Source organism: Bos javanicus, chromosome 26 (assembly GCF_032452875.1).
Source record: "Bos javanicus breed banteng chromosome 26, ARS-OSU_banteng_1.0, whole genome shotgun sequence".
NCBI classification, from domain to species: Eukaryota; Metazoa; Chordata; class Mammalia; order Artiodactyla; family Bovidae; genus Bos; species Bos javanicus.
The window spans coordinates 5,661,553-5,674,511 of record NC_083893.1 but is presented as its reverse complement, the minus strand read 5'-3'; the positions used below and the strand labels follow the sequence as shown (position 1 = coordinate 5,674,511).

General features: G+C 43.3%; 1 pseudogene; it reads right to left on the bottom strand.

Moving 5' to 3' along the window:
* LOC133239077 (tigger transposable element-derived protein 1-like) overlaps positions 1-12,632 on the bottom strand; it is a 121,527-nt pseudogene extending 108,895 nt beyond the window's left edge.
* Positions 12,633-12,959: the final 327 nt, after the last annotated feature.

The following is a 12,959-nucleotide window of genomic DNA, read 5'->3' as shown; positions in this document are numbered from 1 at the left end:
ACATTGACAAGCGGTTTTTATACCACTGTGCCACCTGGAAATACATATAGAAAATTGTACTTTTCAAGATAATAGTATTATTTTCCCCACCTTTTTTATGGATTCTTATTGAATGGCAATCAATAAGACTTCTAAAGTCTTGGAAAGGATGAAGATGTAATATATAGGACATGGTGACTTATGTGCCCTGAGCGCGCTTAGCTCCTCAGTCATGTCCGACTCTATGACCCCATGGACTGTTGCCCACCAGGCTCCTCAGTCCATGGAATTTTCCAGGCAAGAACACTGGAGCTGGTTGCCATTTCTGACTCCAGGGGATCGTCCCAATCCAGGGGATTGAATTCGTGTCTCCTGCAGCTCCTGCATTGACAAGCAGACTCTTTATCACCATGCCACCTGGGAAGCCCCACTGGCCTAGAGATATGAGTGTTAGTTGCTTCAAAGGCAACCAAAGCATGTGAGGTGCGGTGCTCCTGGCAAACGACAGTTCATTTAAGTTTCAATTAACATTTCTGGTTGTTATTGAAAGTCCTCAGAGCTCATGTATTCATTAAACCCACCGAATAGTTGTACAAATCTCTTATCCCAAATGCATTTAACTCGTGAAGCTGAATGATTCATACGGAGAAATTACCCATGGTCAATGTACTTGGAACAATCATATATTACAAGTTAACTTATTTTTTTTCTTGGAAAAAAGAAAGATATCTTTTACTGGAAAGATTGCCAGTATTTGATTTAAAACTTACCACTTATATCAGCTTTATGTAGTTAGCACCTTACATTCAAGAGCTCAAAATTATTTCCATGTCCTCATATTATCAGCATTTATCTTCCATATTCTGTAGTAGGTTCATACAGAGCTTATTTATCTTCATCTTTGTGTATGTGTGCTTACATTTCTTTTATATGTTTTATTCTGAGAGATTCTGTACTGTGGTTTGTTTTCCTAAAGGAACCTATAAGCAGACCCTCCTGTTAGATGCTCTGTTAGTTGGGCTCTGGGTGTGCAAGGATGAGATTGAATTCCACCCTCACTCCAGGATGCATTCTATCCACAAGCAACCACATTGAGAACTCAATTTGTCTCTTGATGACTTGATGCCCTCTCTGAAGAAAATGTCTGTAGACCAGTATAGAGTAATCTAAATACAAGTTTGGGGTATTATTGCACTCAGAAATGCCAAATTTTAACTTTGAAGCTGCTGCATCTTTTCAGTGCCTTATTAAATTATTAAAGATTTTTACAGAAGTTTGGCAAGAATGGAGATAAATAATATTCCACCTTACTGAACATATAAATTATTTTATTATAATAAATATATTTAGCTCTATTATAATATTTACTTTGGGTGATTAATATGTCTGAGATTAAATGTGATATTCATCAACAGAAAAGATTTTGGTGTAGTTCTCAAAGTTTGACTTTGGAATCAGGAGTCCAGATTCAAATCTTCTCTTTACTGTTTATCACCCGTGTAAGCTTGGAGGAAATTGCCTAAGTTCTTCATCCTCAGATGGTAAACCTACTTCCTATGTCACAAGGTATGTCATAAGGATAAATTAGATAAACAGTATGCTTATGCTAAAGCCAAATGCATGACACATGCTGAATAAATTGTGAGGATCGTAGTGTGGCTTTGCACTTTCTTTGTAGGTATTAGGGAACCAGAAGTAGGAAAAAAGATTATCATTATTTTATTCAGAAAAAAAGTTCAGTTCAGTTCAGCCACTCAGTTGTGTCCGAGCAACCCCATTGGACTGCAGCACGCCAGGTTTCCCTGTCCATCACCAACTCACGGAGCTTACTCAAACTCATGTCCCTGAGTTTAGCTAGATGGTGATGCCATCTAGCCATCTCATCCTCTGTCATCCCCTTCTCCTCCTGCCTTCAATCTTTCCCAGCATCAGGGTCTTTTCAAATGAGTCAGTTCTTTGCATCAGGTGGCCAAAGTATTGGAGTTTCAGCTTCAGCATCGGTCCTTCCAGTGAATATTCAGAACTGATTTCCTTTAAGGATGGACTGGTTGGATCTCCTTGCAGTCCAAGGGACTCTCAAGAGTCTACTCCAACACTACAGTTCAAAAGCATCAATTCTTCGGTGCTCAGCTTTCTTTATAGTCCAACTCTCACATCAATACATGACTAGACGGACCTCTGTTGGCAAAGTAATGTCTCTGCTTTTTAATATGTTGTATAGGTTGGACTCGGAGAAGGCAATGGCACCCCACTCCAGCACTCTTGCCTGGAAAATCTCATGGACTGAGGAGCCTGGTATGCTGCAGTCCATGAGGTCGCTAAGAGTCAGACATGACTGAGCAACTTCACTTTCACTTTCCACTTTCATGCATTGTAGAAGGAAATGGCAACCCACTCCAGTGTTCTTGCTTGGAGAATCCCCGAGACAGAGGAGCCTGGTAGGAGGCCGTCTATGGGGTTGCACAGAGCCGGACACGACTGAAGTGACTTAGCAGCAGCAGCAGCATAGGTTGGACTAGAAAAAGAAAAAGAAATTTAATGTAAAAGAAAAAGAAACAATGTAAAATCAGATCATGCATTCCATCTCATTGTGGTTTTGATCTGTATTTCTCTAGTGAATTTGAGCATCTTTTCATGTATTTATTGGTCATTTTTACACCTTCTTTAAATGTCTTTAAATGTCTATTCAAGTCCTTTGCTCATTTTGTTTTGTTTTTGCTGCTGTTGAGTTGCATCCACAGATGATTCTGATGGAAGGCAAAGTGGATTGAGAAGATGAGCCCTTCATGGAGTGTTAAGGGCCCTCTGTGAGGTGGCCCTGACGACCTTCTGTCTCAATTTCTGCTTTTCCCAGCAAGAATAATCTAGCTATGTGTTTCCATCTTCTGGCCTTTGTTTCTACCATTCAAACAACTTGGACAGTTGAAGCAGAAAGAATTTTTCATGTCTTCATAAGGACCACCCTCCTCTGTATCCTAAAGAGAGAATTCTGGTGTCTCTGTAGGTCAGAGTGTACCTTCCATTTCTGGCCACACTGGTGGCACATGACTGAGGCTTGCCTGATCTTAGTGCTCTTATCACTTTGGTATCAGGGTTGGCTCAAGTGATGGACATGAAATCCAAGCCATTTGCATGCTATTAAAAAAGTTCCTCTTTCTGTTTGGCTTGCCTGGCTTCTTTCTTGACAGTGTAGACCATTTGAAGGAAGAAAAAAAAAAAAAAAGGTCAACACATAAATATAAGACAAGTTAAGACAAGGGAAGTGAAGAGAGAATGCTAGGAACATAGAGGATGATATTATTGTTTGGGTTTCTGAATCCAGCCACACTTGATACTCAATTCCCCCACTGGATATTCCAGATACTTAAGCCGAAAGAGTCCCTTTTGCCAAAACTGACCAGAATTCCATTTTTATCACTGGAAACAGAAAATTTCTCACTAATGAAAACTGCCCTTTGCAGTTCTTGTATCTGCCCCTCCATGCATCAGCCCACTCACACGTAAGCCTTTTGTCCCATCCAACACAGAAATGACCTCTTTTCTTTCATGCCTGGCCCAAAGGACTCTTTCCTCTAGGGATCTCCAGTAGTCAGGGAGCAGGGAGATAGATGGCTTGCCAAGCGTTTTGATGCCCAAACCCCTGCTTGGCCTGTCCCTTAAGACTGTTTATACACTCCTTGTCTGTACCTTGTGTAACAGCATGAGTCTCTCTGATAAAATAATCCTTGTGGTGGCTGGTGTGGGCTTGATAGGCAGACACCCAGCATCTGCACCTCCCCTCCCACACCTTGGGGCAGTGTCCAGGCAGAAACTCAGCCCCAGCTAAAGAACACCAGGCCTGCAGAGACTTACAGAGGGAGGAAGTGAAAAGGTGAGGAATGGCAGAAAACATGACCTGGGGGCTCCTTGTTGTAGGTTTTGAGAGTGTAGGTTTTTCTTTTTGGAGCTGTGCTCTCCCTAGAGCATGTCCTAGCCCCACCCCAGGAAATGGAAGCTGCCCACACCTCCCCACTAACCCCAGCAGTGTTGGAAAGAGCCAGGCTGTTCCCATAAGCGAGCCACTGGCCTTTGTGTTTCCATCCTGCCTGGTGCCTGGTGCTGGGCTTGTATCACAGGGTGTGCTCAGGTATGACCTGCTCATGGACAATTTTTCTTTAGAAATTTTTATTTGAAAAATAAAGTACTTCTTTACCCTAGGCACAAGCTTTTATGTGCTACAAATTAATATATCCATCAATCATATGTAGCTTGTATTGTTTTTGCTGGTGCCATTTGGAAGTCTTGTTTTGTGCTTGCACCATTGATTCAGGGAATTTCAGGTCCATTTCTCCAGTAGTGCTTCTCCAGTCCTGCTTCTGCCTCTTGAATTGCTCTCAGCATCTAGAGTACAGCCTGTGAGAAACTCTCGAAAGGCGTGAAATTGATGATAATGGCTAACATTTACAGAGGGCCTATAGTATGAATCCGGTACTGATTTAAGTACTTTACAAGTGTTATTTCATTAAGAGTTGATATTGAGACAGAACCCAATTTTGTGAGCTACAGACATGTGTGGCCTGTAACCTGCTCACTTAGTGCTCATCATTCCCTCAGAAAGTACAGTGAGCTGCCTCTAGGAGCCTGTGGGTCTATTCCCAATTTTGTTCATGCCAGTTTCACTTGTTATAATAAGGCTGCAATCTAATTAACTATGATGCAAGCTGATGGGATATGAAGGAAATAAGAATGAATCATTGTTTCTATAATATGTGAATCGAATGCTTTAGAAACACTTGATAAAGGTGATGGGGTCTTCCCAGTTGGCACCAGTAGTAAAGAATTCGCCTGTCCATGCACGAGACATTAGAGATGCAGGTTCTATCCCTGGGTCAGGAAGACCCCCTGGAGGAGGGCATGGCAACCCACTCCAGTATTCTTGCCTGGGAAATTCCATGGACAGAGAAGCCTGGCGTGCTACAGTCCATGGGGTCACAAAGAGTCGGAAAAGACTGAAGCAACAGCACACACAATAAAGGTGAGTCGTTTTAATAAACACGGCTGTAGCTTTGTGGTATAGTGTGAAGTCAGGGAGCTTGATTCCTGAAGCTCCATTTTCTCTTTCTCAAGATTGCTTTGGCTGTATGTGGTCTTTTGTGTTTCCATATAAATTGTACAATTTTTTGTTCTAATTCTGTGAAAAATGTCATTGGTAATTTGATAGGGATTGCATTGAATCTATAGATTGCTTTCGGTAGTGTAGTCATTTTCACAATATTGATTAATCCAATCCAAGAACATGGTATATCTCTCCATCTATGTTTTCTTTGATCTCTTTCATAAGTATTTTAGAGTTTTCTGAGTACAGATCTTTTGCCTCTTTAGGTAGGTTTATTCCTAGGTTTTTTATTCTTTTTGTTGCAATGGTAAATGGGATTGTTTCCCTAATCTCTCTTTCTAATCTTTAAACATTGCTTTCAAATTAGATGTGGAGAAAGCAGCTACCAAGGTCAAGAAAAACTTTTCATGGGATTTTGCTGAAAATGTGAGGACAATTTAGCCCTTGAAATTGGCTTCTGGAGTGTTGGCCCTGTTTTGAATTCATTTTTGATTACCTACCACAGGGCAATTCTTGAGGCCAAAGGTGGGTTGCAACCCCTCTGGCTTGTGGATATTAAATAGGTAGAGATGGTTTTAAAGATGTCGTTATGAGAAATGGCCACAGGGCGGCAGCATTTCTTCATGCCCCGCTCTGGTTAACTCCCAGAACTACAGCCTTAGAGAAAGCTGTGTTTTGGGGTGCTAAATTAGAGTGGAAAATAGCCTGAACAAACACCCAAGTGCTTGTATCTCATTCCCTCTTCCCCCTTCCCCTGCACCCCCACCCCCAGAGATCCCAAGTCCTACAAAAGTGCCCACTAAATCCAAGATGTGCCCCCATCCTAAATCACAGAGGCCTGAATGCAGTAGATCAGGTATTCCTTTTTTTCTTTCCTTCTTAATATAGTTTTTCTAATGTAATGTAGTTTGTATACATTGATGTGTTTGTTTTCATTCTGTATCAACTTGTTCACTCATACATATACCCGTACTTGTTTTTTCTTCGGATTCTATACCCACATAGTTTGTTACAGACGTGCAGTAGAGTTCTCTGTGCTTATCCAGTAGGTTCTCATTGATTGTTCAATGAAATTTGTGGTTCTGTGTTAATCCCAACCTTCTAATTTCTTCTCTTCCCAGCCTCAACTTTCTATTTCGGGAGCTAACTTATTTTCAAAGTCTGTGAGTCTGTTTTTGTTTGGCAATCAGTTCATTTGTATGCGTTTTCGAGTCCGTGTGTGAGTGATAACACATGACGTTTGTTTTTCTCTGTGTCATTACTTGAATTTAGTGTGGTATCCACTCATGTTGCTGCAAATGACATCATTTTCTTCTGACTTCTGGTGAATCATAGTCCACTGAATATATGTAGCACATCTTTTATCTCCGTTCATCTGTGGGTGGACATTTCGGTTGTTCCCATGCTTTGGCTATTATACACACTGCCCCAGTGCCTATTGGGATGCACGTGTCTTTTTGAAGGATAGTTTTCTTCAGATATATACTCAGCCAGAAGTGGGATTGCTAGATCTGGGTCTACTTTTCCTTTTTGAAGGAACTGCCCTACTGTTGTCCATAGTGGATGTTAGCACTCCCCCCAGGGCATAGTAGGCTTCTTTTTCCTTCAAGCTCTCTTTATTATTTATTGTATGTAGAGTTTTTGATAACTGGTGCCAGCGGATACTTGGTCGTCATTGTCATTGTCCTTTTGATTTGCATTTCTCTAATCATTGGGCTTCCCTTGTGGTTCAGTGGTAAAGAATACACCTGCCAATGCAGAAGATGTGGGTTCAATCCCTGGTCCAGGAACATCCCCTGGAAATGGAAATGGCAACCTACTCCAGTATTCTTGCCTGGGAAATCTGATGGAGAGAGGAGCCTGGCAGACTACAGTCCATGGGATGGCAAAGAGTTGGACTTGACTGAGTGACTAAACAACAATAAGGCAGCTATGAAAGTCAAGAAAACTCAGTTGTGGGTTTTCTTGTGGGTACCCTGCCCTTAATTCGCTTGTTTTCCAGGATCTGCTGGTTTTAGCTTCACTCTAAGGGAAACACAAGCTGGAATCAAGATTGCCGGGAGAAATATCAATAACCTCAGATATGCAGATGATACTGCCCTTATGGCCGAAAGTGAAGAGGAACTCAAAAGCCTCTTGATGAAAGTGAAAGTGGAGAGTGAAAAAGTTGGCTTAAAGCTCAACATTCAGAAAACGAAGATCATGGCATCTGGTCCCATCACTTCATGGGAAATAAATGGGGAAACAGTGGAAACAGTGTCAGACTTTATTTTTCTGGGCTCCAAAATCACTGCAGATGGTGACTGCAGCCATGAAATTAAAAGACGCTTACTCCTTGGAAGGAAAGTTATGACCAACCTAGATAGCATATTCAAAAGCAGAGACATTACTTTGCCAAAAAAGCTTCGTCTAGTCAAGGCTATGGTTTTTCCTGTGGTCATGTATGGATGTGAGAGTTGGACTGTGAAGAAGGCTGAGTGCCGAAGAATTGATGCTTTTGAACTGTGGTGTTGGAGAAGACTCTTGAGAGTCCCTAGGACTGCAAGGAGATCCAACCAGTCCATTCTAAAGGATATCAGCCCTGGGATTTCTTTGGAAGGAATGATGCTAAAGCTGAAACTCCAGTACTTTGGCCACCTCATGGGAAGAGTTGACTCATTGGAAAAGACTCTGATGCTGGGAGGGATTGGGGGCAAGAGGAGAAGGGGACAACAGAGGATGAGATGGCTGGATGGCATCACTGACTCGATGGATGTGAGTCTCAGTGAACTCTAGGAGTTGGTGATGGACAGGGAGGCCTGGCGTGCTGCGATTCATGGGGTCTCAGAGAGTTGGACACGACTGAGCAACTGATCGGATCTGATCTGAAGGGAAACAAAGCTGAAAATCAATGATGTGCATTATGAATATGATTTATGCAGAAACGTTGATACAGAATTCCACCCAGTGGCTTATTCTCAAATGATGGCCCCAAACCTACATCAAAGTGTGTTTACGAAGTGTGCTTTCAGTTAGAAGCTCTAGGGGGTTCCCTGGTGGTCCAGTGGTTAGGACTTTGTGCTTCCATTGCAAGGGGCATGGGTTTGATCCATAGTTAGGCAGTAAGATCCTGCAAGCCATGAGGCACAGCCAAAAGAAAATATAAGAAGCTATACATTGTAAGACTTCACTGTTCCCCACATTAACTGCCTTTTTCAATTAAGCCACCCATAGCCGGCCAAAGGGTTTCAGCCCTAGATCTGTGCAAATTGAAGAGAGGACAGGTGTCCAACTTTGTCTTTCTTAGGAAAGTTCCTGAGGAATTCTCTGTTTTAGTTTCTGTTCCCTCGTCAGGGACAGGGTGTTCCCTGCCCTTCCAGCCCCTCAAGGTGTCCAGAACCATTGGGCAGCCTGCCACTTGCAGGCTCAGGTCACAGGAGAATCCCCCATCCACCTCCATCCTGTCTGCAGATGATTCCAGCTGACACTTGCCTCTCCCTTCCCACTCAGATTCTTTGCTCACACCCATCTACCCTGCAGGTACTTATTTGAATCTCTTTGCCAACCTACAGGAGGGAATGGCTCCCAGGAAGTGTTAGAAGGGAGAAAAGTTCACAGAAAACACTCAGATTAAAAGCCAGGATTTGGATGGGTGAATAAACAAATGTGGTCTATTCATTGTGAATGCTGTCAGTGTGTGACTTGTGTTCATCTCTTTATTGTGCCTTGATAACAGTTCATAATGCAATATGGCCTGATGAATTAGTGTTTCCTTTCTGGTTAGTGTTTATTTGTTTCCTGCTTGAGAAGCCTTCCTATACTGAGGTCTCAATCCCCCATACACAGCGGTTCAGATACTTAGGTAACTTGGTGTCTGGTTTCCAATCCAGTATGCTCCTCCTGATGATTTTTTGTTTGTTTTCTTTGGCTGTGCTGCCTGTGGGTTCCTTTTAAAGACATCTTTTAAATTTTTTTCTCTATTTATTTTGTTCTGTACTGAGTTTTTGTTGCTGCACAGGCTTTCTCTAGTTAAGGCGCATGGAGGGCTACACTCTCGTTATGGTACCCAGGCTTCTCATTGCAGTGATTTCTCTCGTGGATCACGAGCTCTCGAGTGTTCAGTAGTTGTGGCAATATGTCCTCGGTAGTTGCGGCTCCTGGGCTCTAGAGCACAGGTTCAACAGTTGTAGTGAAAGAGCCTGGTTTTCCTGGTGTGTGTATGATCTTCCCAGAAGAGTGGTGGAACCTGTGTCTTCTGCATCAGCAGTCAGAGTCTTTACCACTGAGACACCAGGGAAGTCCCCTCCAGAGGATTTGTCTACATAAGGCAGGCCTCTCAGGGCCAGAGTGAGCCCAGGCAATGTCGGCCCCTTCCCAATCCAGCCAGGAACAGGCTAGGCTCTGATGGCCCCCTAAATCCCCCTGGGCTCTGATTGTTGTGGTTATTCTATAACTAAGTCATGTCTGACTCTTTGTAGTCCCATAAACTGCAGCACACTAGGCTTCCCTGTCCTTTACTATCTCCCGGAGTTTGCTCAAACTCATGTCCATTCAGTGATGCCATCCAACCATCTCATTCTCTGTTGTCCCCTTCTCCCTATCCTCAGTCTTTCCCAGCATCTGTTTTTTGTTTTTTTTTTCCAATGATTCAGTTCTTCCAATCAGGTGGGCATAGTATTGGAGCTTCAGCTTCAGCATCATTCCTTCCAATGAATATTCAGAGTTGATTTCCTATAGTATTGACTGGTTTGATCTCCCTGCAGTCCAAGGGACTCTCAAGAGTCTTCTCCAGCACCATAGTTAAAAGCATCAATTCTTTGGCACTCAGCCTTCTTTAATGTCCAGCTCTCACATCTGACCACTGGAAAACCATAGCTTAGACTATACAGACCTTTGTTGGCAGAGTGATGTCTGCATTTTAACATGCTGTCTAGGTTTGTCAGAGCTTGTCTTCCAAGGAGCAAGTGCCTTTTAATTTCATGCCTGCAGTCATCATCTGCAGTGATTTTGGAGCCCCCAAAAATGAAGTCTGTCACTCTTTCCACTTTATACCCGTCTATTAGCCATGAAGTGATGGAAACAGATGCCATGATCTTAGTTTTCTGAATGCTTAGGTTTAAGCCAGCTTTTTCACTCTCCTCTTTAACCCGCATCAAGAGGCTCTTCAGTTCCTCTTCCCTCTCTGCCATTAATGTGGTATCATCTGTATATCTGAGATTGTTAATATTTCTCATGGCAATCTTGATTCCAGCTTGTGCTTCATCTAGCCTGGCATTTCACACGATGTACTCTGCATATTTAACACCCTGTTAAATAAACAAGGTGACAATATACAGCCTTGACATACTCCTTTCCCAATTTTGAATCACTGTGTTGTTCCATGTCCAGTTCTAACTGTTGCTTCTTAACCTACGTACAGGTTTCTCAGGAAGCAGGTGAGGTGGTCTGGTATTCCTATCCCTTGAAGAATTTTCTACAGTTCACTGAGATCCACACAGTTCGAAGACTTTAGCATAGTCAATGAAGCAGATATAGACCTTTTTGGGGGGAATCCCCTTGCTTTTTCTATGATCCAGTGGAGGTTGGCAATTTGATCTCCAGTTCTTCTGCCTTTTCTAAATCCAGTTTGTACATCTGGAAGTTCTTGGTTCATATACTACTGAAGCCTAGCTTGGAGAATTTTGAGCATGACCTTGTTAGTGTGTGGAATGAGTGCAATTGTACGGTAGTTTGAACACTCTTTGTCATTGCCCTTCTTTGAGATTGAAGTGCAAACTGACTTTTCCAGTCCCGTGGCCACTGTCGAATTTTTCAAATGTGCTGGCATATAGAGTGCAGCACTTTAACAGCATCATCTTTTAGGATTAGAAATAGCTCAATTGGAGTTCCATCACCTCCACTAGCTCTGTTCCTAGGGATGCTTCCTAAGGTTCACTTGGCTTCACACTCTAGGATGTCTGGCTCTAGCTGAGTGACCACACCCTCATGGTTATCCAGGTCATTAAGTCCTTTTTTGTATAGTTCTTCTGTGTCTTCTTGCCACCTCTTCTTAATCTCTTCTGCTTCTTTTAGGTCCTTGCCATTTCTGTCCTTCATTATGCCCATCTTTGCATGATGTATTACCTTACCATCTCTAATTTTCTTGAAGATATTTCTAGTCTTTCCCATTCTGATATTTTCCTCTGTCTTTGCATTGTTCACTTAAGAAGGCTTTCTTATCTCTCCTTGCTATTCTCTGGAACTCTGCATTCATTTGATTATATCTTTCTCTCTCTCATTTGCCTTTGGATTCTCTTCTTTTCTCAGCTATTTGTAAGACCTCCTCAGACAATCACTTTGCCTTCTTGCATTTCTTTTTCTTGGGGATGGCTGATAACAACCCTCAAATACAATCATCAATGCCTTCTTTGGCCTTGGAACTTTATTTTTCTGCCTAACATGATTCCTTATAAGAAGACTGGCTGGTATGACTTGCGTCTGACTTGTGCTCTGGACATTAAGTCTCCAGGACATATGTGTGATGTGATTGTTTTGTGGCACCTTCTTGGGGAGATCTTTCTGAAGCTGCAGTTGCTGATCAGGGTCTTCTGGAAAATGTGGATTCATCAGAGAGGGTATTTAGCATGATTCTGGCTTTGATGACAATGACAATGGTGATGATGATGCTATTTAATTGCTGTTTGGATTCCACTTGGATTGAAAGGAAGAGCAAGGATGTGGGTACAGTGGGGAAAATAAACAGTTGGAGGGCACTTCCTCCTCTTTCCTGAGGTCTCTCTTTCCTGCCTCTTGAGGACAGAGAGTAAACCCAATGGCTTTGGTTAAAGGACTTGGTTTTCATCCCTGGTTGAGGAAGATCCCCTGGAGAAGGGAATGGCTACCCACTCCAATATTCTTGCCTGGAGAATTCCATGGACAGAGGAGCCTGGTGGGTAGCAAAAAAGTCAGACATGACTTAGTGACTAAATAACAACAAAAACACTCAAAAGGTGCAAGCCCAAGTGATATTGGCCATGCCCAAGCGTGCCCTGAGATAGTGCTAGGGTGGCCCGGCCCTGAGGGATGGGCCCCAGGGAAACAATATGAAGGTTACAAATGGAGGTGCCTCCACCCCCAGATATAGCCTTTTCCCCTGGTGGCTGGGCCCTCCCATTGGCAGACACAGACCCATGGCTCAGGGATGAAGGGAACGTGTCCCCACACTGGCTGTACCATAGACTCACAGATGACTTTCAACAGAGATGGCTGGCCTTTTCACAGGTACCAGTGGCTGAGTCCAGGCCTGTTCTTCTGGTTTCCTCTGAGGGATATCAAGGTGTCAGCAGGGACTTGCCCTGGATGTGACCATGGGCAGGTTTACTTGCCCTGGGGAGCTGGCTGGGAGGCTTTGTAGGGACAGAGCTGGAGAGGACCTGGACCTGAACACACAGAACAAACCTCAGACAAAACCAAAACCACTTTTTGCAGCGGGAGCAGTGCTGGGGGCGTAGGAGTCCTGCTTTCCACCTTCATGCTTGCCCCCTCTGAGGTAGACTTGTGGGGCTTCAAAGGTTGCCTTCTCCCTTACTGCATCAGCCATGCAGCTTCACAGTCTCTCCCACCCACTCTGGCATCATCACCATCAACAATAACAATAAGCATAACAAAAGGGCTTCTCATGTGCCAGTCAGTGTTCTAAGTGCTCCTCTCATTTCTGGAAACGAAATATGGAAACTAAAGCAAAGGGAGATTAAGAAACTTGGCCTAGGTCACACACCAGTGAGTAGTGGAATTGGGGATCAGACTGAAGCTGCCTGGCTCACCACACTGTTCAGCTCTTCAATACTATAAATGACAAACCCTCACACATCTGCTCTCCTAAAGAAACTCACAGGTACCAGCAGCTGGATCTGGGGGCAGAGGTGTG